Here is a 13,092-nt window from a genome sequence, read left to right as displayed (position 1 = left end):
ATTGCAGGGTCATATGGAAGTTCTATGTATAGATTTCTAAGGTATCTTCTACTGGATATATTTAAGGTAACAAATTGTACACAAGATCAGGAAAGTCTCAACTGATTGTCTGATCATAGTCACAACAGCACCAACTAGTCTTAAAGAAAGAAATGATAAATATATATATACTGGTAAATATAATTAAAGAAATGGTAAATATATATACTGGTATATATAATGGCAAATTATACCTAAATTATTTGTATTTGTATATAAATATATAAAGTACATGTGTATTAAGAAAAGTCCTTTTTTTTTTTTTTTAAATGGGCGCACCTGCAGTACATGGAAGTTCCTAGGCCAAGGATTAAATCCAAGCTGCAACCTCAGCAATGCCAGACCCTTTTAACGTACTGCACCACAATAGGAACTCCCACAAACAGCTTATTATTTATTATCAAATGCTATGTAGCTCAAAGATTTTTTTTCCTTTTTTTTTTTCTTTTTGCTTTTTAGGTCTGAACATGTGGCATATGGAAGTTCCCAGGCTAGGGGTTAAATAGAGCTATACTACTGGCCACAGCCACAGCCACAGCAATGCATGATCTGAGTGGCATGTGTGACCTACACCACATCTCATGGCAATGTCAGATCCTTAAACCACTGAGTGAGGCCAGGGATCCAACCTGCATCCTCATGGATACTAGTCAGATTTGTTTCCCCTGTGCCACAATGGGAACTCCATCAATCATAGGTGTTTTTCCTGTAGCATAAAATCTGAATCAGAATAACTTCTAACTTTTGTTTTAACAGTTTACTCTTGACATATTCTAGCCTTTTAGGTTTGGTACTCATAGAATTATATGGCACAGTTATCTTTCAAAAATTAAAAGGAATGACATAAAGAGAGTGAAAAGATACCTCACAGAATAGAGAAACTATTTACAAATCATATACATGATAAATGACTAGGAGTTCCCATTGTGGCTCAATGGGTTAAGAACCCAGCTAGTATCCTCCAGGATGCAGGTTCAATCCCTGGCCTCACTCAGCAGGTTAAGGATCTGGTGGTTGCTGTGAACTGCGGTATAGGTCAACCCCTAGCCTGGGAAATTCCATATGCTGCAGGTGTGGTCCTAAAAAGCAAAAGAAAAAAGAAAAAAAAATTACTATTCAGAACATATAAAGAATTCCTACAACTCAACAATAATAAAGAAACAACAATAAGGCAACAAACGAATTCAAAAACAGGCAAAGGACTTGAACAGACATTTCTCCAAAGACTTACAAATGGCCAATAAGCATGTGAAAAGATGCTGAACATCATTAGTCATTAACGAAATGCAAATGAAACCACATGAGATACCACTTCACACTCATTAGGACAGCTTTTATTAAAAAAGAAAACAAAATGAAACAGAAAATAAGAAACTGTTGGAGAGGATGTGAAGCAATTGGAAACCTTGTACACTGCTGGTGAGAATGTAAAATGGTGCAACTGCTGTGCTAAAAAGTTTAGTGGTTTTAACAAAATTACATATCCAATTACTATATGACACAGCAATTCTACTGCAAAGAAGTGAAAGTACAGACTCAGATACATGTATTCCAACATTTATGGCAATATTATTCACAAGAGCCAAAGGTGGAAACGACAAAAGTTCCATCACAGATGAATGGATAAACAGAATGTGTTATATACTAATAGTGGAATATTATTCACCCTTAATAAGGAATGAAATTCTTTTTCATTTCTTTGTTTTTTGCGCTTTTTTTGTTGTTGTTTTTTAGGGCCGTACCCAAGGCATATGGAGGTTCCCAGGCTAGGGGTTTAATCAGAACAGTAGCCGCTGGCTTATGTCACAGCCATGGCAACTCCAGATCCTTAACTCACTGATCGAGGCCAGGGATCCAACCTGCATCCTCATGGATGCTAGTCAGATTCATTTCCACTGAGCCATGACAGGAACTCTGATGAAATTCTGATACATGCTACAACATGAAGGAATCTTGAAAACATTATGCTAAGTGAAATGAGCCAGGAAGAAAAGAATAAATACTATATGATTCCACTTATATGAGATACCTAGAATCAGTAAATTCTTAAGAGACTAGAAAGGGAATAGGGAGCTTTTGTTTATTTGATACAGAGTTTCCATTTGGGATGATTAAAAATTATGGAAGTAGATAGTGCTGATGGAGGCACATCATAAATGTACTAAATGCCACTAACTTACTTAAAATGGTTAAAATGGTAAATTTTATGTTATGTATATTTTAACACACACATAAAACTAAAATGAACTGGATCTCAGGTTTTTTATAATGGACAAAAACAGGAAGCAGAAGGTCAGGATAAAAGGGCAGATAGTTGGAGTGCCTCTCGTAGCTCAGTGGTTAACGAATCCCACTAGGAACCATGAGGTTGCAGGTTTGATCCCTAGCCTTGCCCAGTGGGTTAAGGATCCGGTGTTGCTGTGAGCTGTGGTTTAGGTCACAGACACAGTTCAGATCTGCTGTGGCTGTGGCTGTGGCGTAGACTGGTGGATACAGTTCCTATTGGACCCCTAGCCTGGGAACCTCCATATGCTGCAGGGGCAGCCCTAAAAAGGCGGGGGGGGGGGGCAGATTGTTGCAGAAGATTAGGGTGGGCTTATATGATTTCCTTAGTCTTCCCAGGATCCCTGTCGTTCTGGACCATTTGCCTTTTCCTGATACCCTCCAAGAACTCCTGTGGGCTAGCTGGCTTTTTAGACCAAAGTCAGCTTGCTCATCCTCATCCACACCCAGCCCAGAAATGATACCCCCATGACCTCTGAAATTCCACAATTACCAAATAATTTCTTTGGATGACTACCCATTGGCAGTCCCCTTCTGCCCCCACACTCCTATCCCGCTTTTTTGTGTTGACTATTGCCTCCCAGAAGAGTGAACTGGCTTTGGCATTATGGGACCCCATTCAATCCCCCATGTGGATGAGAGCCATGATCACTCAAAAAAAAAAAAAAAAGAAAGAAAAATTGGACTTCCCATTATGACTCAGCAGGTTAAAGACCCAATGTTGTCTCTAGGAGGATACAGGTTCAGTTCCTGGCCTCGCTCAGCAGGTTAAGGATCTGGCTTTGCAGTGTAGGTCGCAGACATGGCTCTGATCCAGTGTTACTATGACTGTGGCATAGGCCAGCAGCTGCAGCTCCCATTCAACCCCTAGCCTGGGGAACTTCCATATGTTGTAAGTACAGCCATTAAAAAAAAAAAAAAGAAAAATCTAGCTGACCACCAGAATCTCATCTTTCGTTTCTCAATCATTTGGGGAAAAAATATAACCCTTTTAGTATTTAAAAAATAATACCACAATACTAAATTGGTTAGGGCGAGCAAAAAAAGAAGATTAAGGTGACATTTTTAGACATAGAGCCAAAGCTTAGAACGGAGTTATAATTACTCTATGACCCATCTGCTCTTATGTATTTATTTGAAAGATATAAAAGCATATATACATAGAAAAAGCTGTACATGAATGTTTATAGCAGACTTATTTGTAACAGCAAAAAGTGGAAATAGCCCAGGTGTCCATCAACAAGTGAATGGATAAGCAAATTTTGGTATATCCACACAATGCAACATTACTCAGCAACAAAAAAGAACAAACTACTGATACACACAACAAAGTGGATGAATCTCAAAATAATCCAGGATTCCATTTACATTAAATTACAAAATGGGAGTTCCTGCTGTGGCACAGCAGCTTAATAATCCAGCATTGTCTCTGCAGTGGCTTGGGTCACTGCTGAGGCATGTGTTTGATTCCCAGCCCAGGAACTTCTGCATGCCAAGGAATGGCCAAAAAAATATTTTTTTAAATAAATAAATAACAAAATGTAAGAACTTCCTGTGTGGTCCAATTGGCCAAGGATCTAGCATTGCTGCAACTATGGTGTAAATCACAGCTGCAACTTGGATTCAATCCATGGCCCAAGAACTTCTGCATGCCATGGATGTAGCCAAAAATAAATAAATAAAGATAATAAAATTAAAAAAATAAGATATAAACATGCAGTCTGGTTTTTTAAAAATATATAGCAAGAGATAAAGTACAAAAGCAGACAAATTCTTGAATGCAAGTTTGGAATACACAGATGTCAAAAAAAAGAAAAAATCACTGGGAGTTCCCTGGTGGCCTAGCAGGTTAAGAATCTGGCCTTGTCACTGCCATTGCTCAGGTCACTGCCGTGGCATGGGTTTGATCCCTGGCCTGGGAACATTCACACGTTGTGAGTACAGCCAAAAAAAAAAAAAAAAAAAAAATTATTGCTCTCATACACACTAATCCCTAGCCACCAGCATATTTCCTTTACAATATCTCTGAGGTATGTCCATTTCCATTCTCAGCCACTGGTCCAGTCTAAGCCCTCCTTCCCCATTGTTAGGTTACAACTTAGCCTTACCCTCCAATCAACATGAAGGTGGCTGCCGGAATAATCCTCACAATGGACACATCCAACCACACGACCCTTATTATTCAGAGCCATCACTGGAAAAATCTATAGATGTGCTCCTATGCCTGAAAACAAAAAGTTATAAAATAAAATGTTAGCAGCAGTTATTCCTGGGGAGGTGATTTTTATTCTTTTGATCTTTTTCTATATTGTACAGTAGTTTTTTAAGTAAAAATATCCTTAATGGTTTGGCTTCTTACAAAAAGATTGAATGTTCATTGTAAAATATTTAAGTAATATGAACAATATGGGAGTATAGTAAACTTGGGAAGTGAAATTTGTTTCCTCTTGGTTGTCAACATTGCGGTTGCCTCTCCAACATCCACTCCGCCGCTCACATCCAGGAAGCAGCCAGGGATTATCTCTACCCACACCTCCAAGAGTAGCTTCTGGGATGACCCAAACCAGCAGTTCTCAGCCCTAACATCCAAACTCTGTTACTGTAACAAACATTTCACAACATTGCCTTACCATCCTGACTTGTAAAATCAATAGATCATCTGATATATTTTCTATTGTAGTATAATGCTATAACTATAATATAAAGGAGAAATGATAGGAAAATAATTCATTATAAAATATCATGCATTTCAATATGGAAATGCTTGGGCACAACTATAATCCAAGACATAATGAAGTAGTTAGGTGCTTGCACCCAATGGCAGACTCCCCATCCATTTGACACAGTTTTTGAGCACTATGTGTCAGGAACTCTACTAAGTTTACCAGGCATACAGACAGAAATCCCTCTTCTTGGAGCTTACATTCTAGCAAGGTGGTGTGATATAGAAAACAAACCATCAGCATAATACAATAGAATACTAAGTAAATTATATGTTGCATCAGAAGGTGGTAAGTATTGCTGGGGTGAAAAGTAGAGCAGGAAAAGGGAAAATCAGCATTCAGAGCAGTAGGGAAGTAGGTAAGGGACTGCAGTTTAAACTAGTGGTCAAGGCAGTCCTCTCTAGAAGCTAACATTCAGTTTGAAGGAGGTAATGGAATAAATCATGGAGATATCTAGGGAGAGGTATCTAGGCAGAGAAATGACGGGAAAATAATTCATTATAAAATATCATGCATTTCAATATGGGAATGCTTGGGCACAACTATGCAAGGGATCTAAGGCAGAAGGCTGTGTGGGGAGTGTATGGGCTGTAAGTGGCCAATAAGTTCGTCTGGAGTGAGTAGAACGAGAAAAAGCAGAAGCAGGAAACAGGTCAGAGGGGAAACGGACATCTTACAGGGCCTCATAGGACATTGTAAAGCTTGTTCTCTCTGAGTGAAATGGTAAACATCAGAAGCTTTTGAGCTGAGAACAGACATGATCCGACCCATATTTTAAAAGGAAAAATCTGGCTACTCTATCGAGAATAGATTATAGGGTGGAAGCAGGGAGACCAGCTGGGGAGGGTGTCATAAGAATCCAGGTGGGAAGTGAATGCAACAGCTACAAACGCAGGCTAATATTCAGTACCGTATTTCATCTAAGATGTCATTGATGTAGATTTCAGAGATGAAATATGCAGTGTGAATTGCATTATGCAGTGTGAATTGTAATATTCACAAGTAGTGTTGGTTATTGAAAAGATGGATTTTCTGAAGTAGTGAACAGCACTTGGTAAAGTTCCAAAGGAAACGAAGTACTATTTTTCTCTTAATTTACCCATAAGTCTCATATCTCGAAATTTAGTTTATATTAAGACCACGAAAAAATAGTTCACGTTTATATATAAAATGGAGTTAGGGTCTAGGTTCAGATTATTATAAATAGGTTTTTAAAATCTACATCAATGTCAAATGAGACATTAAAAGTCATGCAAGATGTGGGAAAAGTCTGCAATGTATTGAACTGTCCTATACATTAGGAGAAACCTACTGTATCTGGCCCAAACTCAAAATGTTCGATCCCTATAACAACCAAAACAGATCGCTATATTTACAAAGAGGTCCCTGGAGTGATGCTAAAATAGTGCATGATTCAGGAACAGACACATGATCATACTATTACGGTCCAATCAGAGGTAAACCCAGGGCTGCTGTTTGACAAAGTGAAGAGAAACACCGTGTAGCCCCTGAAGGGCCTGAACGAAAAAGCCACAGGCCTGAATGCACCAGCAACCCAGCTGCCTTGGGATGAAGTTTTACCTTTTTTTAACTGTGGCAAAATACACACAAGATACACCATCTTAACCATTTTAAAGTGTACATTCACATTATTATGCAACCAATATCCAGAACTATTTTAATCTTACCAAAAGAAACTATACTCAGTAAACCACAGCTCCCCATTACTCCCTTCCCCTAATCCCTGGCAACTATCACTCTCCTTTCTACCTTTAATAGTCTGACCATTCTACTATCATTAAAAAGTCTACAAATAACAAATGCTTGAGAGGGTGTGTAGAAAAGTGAGCCTTCCTATACTGTGGTGGGAATGTAAATTGGTGCCATCACTATGGAAAACAGTGTGGAGGTTCCTCAGAAAACTAAAATTGAACTACAATCTGATCCTGCAACCCCACTTCTTGGCCTATATCCAGACAAAACTGTAATTCAAAAAGATACATGCACCTATATGTTCACAGCAGCGCTACTCACAATAGCCCAGACATGGAAACACGAGTCCATTAGCAGATGAACAGATAAAGAAGATGTGGTACACATATACAATGGAATACTACTCAGCTGTAAAAAAGAAAAAATAACACCATTTGCAGCAACATGGATGTAACTAGAGATTATCATACTGAGTGAAGTAAATCAAAAAGAGAAAGACAAATACCATATGATATCATTTATATATGGAATCTAAAATATGAAACAAATGAACATATTTTATTTGCAAAACAGCAGTAGACTCACAGACAAGAACAGACTTCTGGTTGCCAAGCAGTAGGGAGTTGGGAGAAGGATGGAGTGGGAGGTTGGGGTTATCAGATGCAAGCTATTATACCTAAAGGGGATAAACAACAAAGTCCTATTGTATAGCACAGAGAACTATATTCATTGTCCTATGATAAACCATGATGGGAATTCCCTGGTGGTCTAGCAGTTCAAATTCAATGTTGTCACTGCTGTGGCTCCGGTTCAATCCCTGGCACAGGAATTTCTACATGCTGTTGTGGGTGTGGCCAAAAAAAAAAAAGCATAATAGAAAAGACCATTTTTAAAAAGAGTAAGTTAAAAAAAGAAGGGTAATTTAATCAATTTGCCTAATCACTTTACAGCAGAAATACACAACATTGTATGTCAACTATACTTCAATTTTTTTTTTTTAAAAAGAGTCTGACCATTTTAGGTACCTCACATATGTGGAATCATAACAATATTTGTTCTTTTGTGTCTGGCTGATTTTACTTAGCATAATGTCCTCAAAGTTTTTACCTTTGAAGGCAAAGGGCAAGAGAGAGGAAAAGCTGGCGGCTGAATAGCATTGTTGAACCCCTGCATCAACCCTTCACGAAAGCCCACTTCACCTCTGAATATTTTGGTTTCTTGGCCAATATATTCCATTTATTATTTAAGCATATTTGTGTCTATATTTCCTATTACTTGCAAGTGAAAGTACAATAACTGATACCCTCCTCTTTTCTACCTCAAATAGTATTAACAATTTTGTATATATTCTTTTACTCTCTCTAAAATACAAATAAAGATGCATGGTTTATTTTTATATAAGTGAAATTCTATAATACTGTTAAGGAACATAATGTTTTCTATGACTTCTTTCAATGTTTATAAATATAGATCTAGCTTAAACTCTTTTTGAAGTTCACTATGTAGGTGAACCACAGTTTATTTAACCAACCTTCTATTGATAAACATTTAGGAACTTCTTAGTGTTCTGATACCATAGACATGCAATAGTGGAGTTCCTGTTGTAGAGCAGCAGAAATGAATCTAACTAGGAACCATGAGGTTGCAGCTTCGATCCCTGGCCTCCCTCAGTGGGTTAAAGACCCAGTGTTCCATGAGCTGTGTTGTAGGTCACAGATGCTGCTTGGATCTGGTGTTGCTGTGGCTGTGGTGTAGACCAGCAGCTGTAGCTCTGATTCTACCCCTAGCCTGGGAAACTCCACATGCCTTGGCTGGGACCCTAAAAAACAAGCAAACAAACAAAAAAAACATGCAGTAGTGAACATCCTTTTGCACCTTTATTTCTTTGAACACATTTCAGAAGAAATGCCTTCCCAATGGTTGTTCCAATTTCTATTCCTAATAATAATTTATGAGAGTTCCTCATTCTCTATATTCTTAAAAATATGGAGTATTGTCCATCATTTTCACCTTTCCTAATATAACATATAAAATAATATCTTTTATTGTAATTAGGAGTTCTTTTTTGCAAATGAGGTTAAGAATTTTTTATGTGTTAATTGGTCATTTTCATTTTTGTGTGTGCAAATGGCTAGTTCAAATCCTTTACATATTTGTCTACCAGGGTAATTATTGTTTGCTTAATGATTCATAAAAGCTCTTTGAAAAACTAAGAATATTAAGTCCTTGTCAATCGAATATGTTGCAAATATTTTCCCCATTTTATTATTTGTGTTTGTATCTTTTTAATGGAATCTTTTCCAAATAGAAGTTTCAGGATTTATTTTTTAGCATTTTTCTTATGTAAATATGCAGTTGTCTCAATATCATTTATTGAAAAATACATCTTTCCTCATTTTGTTTTGTCTTTTTTTTTTTTTTTTTTTTTTTTTTTAGGGCTACTCGAGCGGCACATGGAGGTTCTCAGGCTAGGGGTCGAATCTATAGAGCCAAGGTCACAGCCACAGCAACTCAGGATCCTTAACCCACTGAGCAAGGCCTGGGATTGAACCTACGTCCTCTGGATACTAGTCAGATTCATTTCCACTGAGCCACAATGGGAACACCTTCCTCACTGTTTTGAAATGCCATTTTCATCTTTATATTTTAAATCCACACATTACAACTCCATAGTTCACGAATCTGCTTTAGGGCTTTCTATTTTATTCTATTGATTTTTTTTTTCTACCTGTGTGCCAACTGCCTTTTATAATTCCTCTCTTTCTTTCAAAATTGACTTGGCTTATTTTATTATGTTTTCGAGATGAACTTTAGACACAATTTGAGAAACTCCAAAGAATCTATTGTAATTTTGTTTGGAATTGCATTATAATTATAGATTAATTTGTATTCCCCAAAGTGCCTAGTATAGCTTCCTGCCCATAGTAGGGCCACACTAAATATATGTAGAACAAATTATTACATACTTATCCATTAATTTCAAGATCTTTAGATAATTCTGCAGTAAAGTATACAACACAGTCCTTACCAGTGATGTGCTAGTATATTTTTAACAACTGGTTCTTGGGAGAACTGTTTTCTAGTGTTTACTGATTTCTGAGGAATAAATATTCCCACTATGGTCAATTTCAATACCTACGATGTCAACCAGGATGAGAACTCCTGAAAATTTAACAATCAGCCCTCTCAATCTGACACAAGCCATTTCCAGCACACTATTGTTCCTTATCAAAGAGGTTTTTCCATGTTTATTCTTCCCTCTGGATTTTCATTTATTGGAAGATGAGATTAGAATATTAAATGAAAATTTAAAAAATAATTCACCCATAATTAACTATTCTAACATAACAGCTAATATAATGTAACTCTCCATTTTTCTGTGTTCTCTCCCAGTCTTTGCTTTATGCATGCATATTTTAACTGCTAGTTGCAATTATTCAGTTTTTAAAACATTTTTAGTATAACAAATTTTAAACATATACAAAGTAGGAGGGGTAAAATAGTGAACCCAGGTACCATAACCCAGCACCCGCAAACATTAACCTGAAGCCAACCTGCACCTTATTTCACCAGCTACTTACCCCCACCCACATTTTTTGAAACAAACCCCAGACATCATATCATTTCATCTGTAAATATTTCAGTACTAACCATTCAATTTTTCATTCAGCTTTTTTTCCACTTGTAGTCTAAGGAAGATAAAGACATTAATAATTCAACTAAAAAAATTTAAGTGTTCTGATATTGGCAGTAAGGATTTATTTGAGGTACAAGGGAGGAGTGTCTAAAAGCTACAGTATCTAAATAACTTTATTAATGAAGCTTTTCATCCCCCCATCCTTCTTTTTATGGTAAAGTACAATAGAATCCAATTAAAATTCCACATGTTATAATCAACACACCAAATCACACATAACATGGGCCAAATCACAATGTCTCTACAAATGAAAAATACCCATCAAAACAGATTATATTTAGGGAGTTCCCTTTATGGCTCAGAGGTTAATGAACCTGACTAGGATCCATGAGGATGTGGGTTCCATCCCTGGCCTTGCTCAGTGGGTTAAGGATCTGGCATTGCCATGAGCTGTGGTGTATGTCACAGACGCAGCTTGGATCCCGAGTTCCTGTGGCTGTGGCGTAGGCTGGCAGCTGTAGCTCTGATTGGACACCTAGCCTGGGAACTTCTACATGCTGAGGGTGTGGCCCTAAAAAAAAAGCAAAACAAAAATAAAACAAAACAAATTTTATTTAATACAACTATATTCCAAAGCAGTTATTAGTCATCTTCTCCAATATTAGCAATTTTTAATTACTTCACCATATGTCCCCTTGGACATATATACATTTTTTTTAAGATTTCAATCTGATTATCCATTGGTTCAACATTTCTTGGAAGACAGGTTACTGTCTTCTTCTCTTATTCCATTAATTGATTCTGCAGTGTCATGAATAGTATAATCCCTCAGCCTTCTGGAGGAGAGCAGTATAGAGGACATGACATTAAAGCTCAGTCACAAAAAGAAATTTGGCAAACAAGAAATCCTCATTATTCCCACATTCACCATATACGGCATTTGATATCCTAGCAGAGTAATTCACAGTATAAACTGAAGAGACTCTCCTTATTAGTTTTATAACCCTTTAGACTATTACTTACAATTCTGAGACAATACACTATCTCTTACCCTGCCTCTACTATGTAGGGTAGATTTTATTGTACCAAAACTGCAGATGAGAACATCAAGACTCAGAAAGACTTACCCAAGAACAAACACTTACATGTGGGGGAGTCAGGATCTGAACCCTAGCACATCAGCTAGGATTATTTGGTTACAAGCAACAAAAATTGGCTAATTTGGGAATTCCTGTTGTGGCACAGCAGAAACGCATCCTACTAGTAACCATGAGGTTGCGGGTTCGATCCCTGACCTTGCTCAGTGGGTTAAGGATCTGGCATTGCCGTGAGCTGTGGTGTATGTCACAGACACGGACGGCTTGGATCCTGTGTTGCTGTGGCTGTGGTGTAGGCCGGCGGCTACAGCTCTGATTCAACCTCCTAGCCTGGGAACCTCTATATGCTGTGAATATGGCCCTAAAAAAAATAATAATAATAAAAGGAAGAAAGAAATTGGCTAAATCATCCCAAACTTAAATAACAGAAGGATACTGAATGAATTAATGGGAATTAAAAGAATGAACAAGAAGCTGAAGGAGATAGGATGGAACCAGGGAAAGAGGGGTAACCCCATCCTCTAGTTTGGAAAGGAGGAACATTAACCTTTGTTTTCCATCCTCTGTCACTTGCACAAGATTCAAAGTTCACGAAAAGAGACCTCCATTTGTTGTTGTTGTTGTTATTTTATTATTATTTTTTCTGTCTTTTCTGGGGCCACACCCATGGCATATGGAGGTTCCCAGGCTAGGTGGTTGAATCAGAGCTGTAGCTGCCGGCCTACACCAGAGCCACAGCAACACAGGATCCAAGCCGTATCTGTGACATACACCACAGCTCACGGCAACGCCAGATCCTTAACCCATTGAGCGAGGTCAGGAATAGAACACAAAGCCTCATGGTTCCTAGTCTGATTCATTAACCACTGAGCCACAACAGGAACTCCTGTTGTTGTTTTTTTATGTATAATGATTTTTTTTCCCATTATAGCTAGTTTACAGTGTTCTGTCAATTTTCTACTGTGCAGCATGGTGACTCAGTTCCACATACATGTATATATGTTCTTTTTTCTCATGTTATCATGCTCCATCATAAGTGACCAGACATAGTTTGCAGTGCTACACAGCAGGATCTCATTGCTAATCCATTCCAAAGGCAATAGTCTGCATCTATTAATCCCAAGCACCCCATCCAACCCACTCCCTCCCTCTCCCCATTGGCAACCACAAGTCTATTCTCCAAGTCCATGATTTTCTTTTCTGTGGAAAGGTTCATTTGTGCCATTTATTAGATTCTAGATATAAGTGATATCATATGGTATGTCTTTCTCTTCCTGACTTACTTCACTCAGGATGAGAGTCTCTACTTCCATCCATGTTGCTGCAAATGACATTATTTTGTCTTTTTTATGGCTGAGTAGTATAAATTGTGTATATATACCACATCTTCCTAATCCAATCATCTATTGATGGACATTTGGGTTGTTTCCATGTCTTGGCTATTGTGAATTGTGCTGCAATGAACATGCGGGTGCATGTGTCTTTCCATTTGTTTTTAACTTTAGAGGGAGGGCAAGACATGTAATTTACTATCCCATGAAGAAGCCCATGCTGCAGAAGTAACTCCTCAAAGGAATTCAGGGTACAGTTTTGAAGGGTG

At 37.8% G+C, this 13,092-nt stretch overlaps 1 long non-coding RNA gene across 2 annotated transcripts in view; it reads right to left on the bottom strand.

Moving 5' to 3' along the window:
- Window positions 1-1,351: 1,351 nt before the first annotated feature.
- Window positions 1,352-13,092, bottom strand: part of LOC110261793 (uncharacterized) — a 59,908-nt gene continuing 48,167 nt past the window's right edge. The window contains exons 4-5 of one of the 2 annotated variants that reach the window (XR_014817338.1): window positions 3,798-4,546; window positions 1,352-1,805 (exon numbers count right to left, since the gene is read on the bottom strand). This is a non-coding gene — a long non-coding RNA (uncharacterized LOC110261793). Of the gene's footprint in view, window positions 1,806-3,440; window positions 4,547-13,092 lie in introns of those variants that run through there. The other variant, XR_014817330.1, reaches the window with a different exon arrangement.

The sequence above is a fragment of the Sus scrofa genome, chromosome 1 (genome assembly GCF_054392235.1).
Source record: "Sus scrofa isolate SSC_HxYL_T2T_F1_AM1 chromosome 1, Sscrofa_HxYL_maternal_Yorkshire_Landrace_v2.0, whole genome shotgun sequence".
In the NCBI taxonomy this organism is placed as follows: domain Eukaryota; kingdom Metazoa; phylum Chordata; class Mammalia; order Artiodactyla; family Suidae; genus Sus; species Sus scrofa.
The sequence above is the reverse complement of the archived record's forward strand: the minus strand, read 5'-3'. Positions and strand labels throughout refer to the sequence as shown.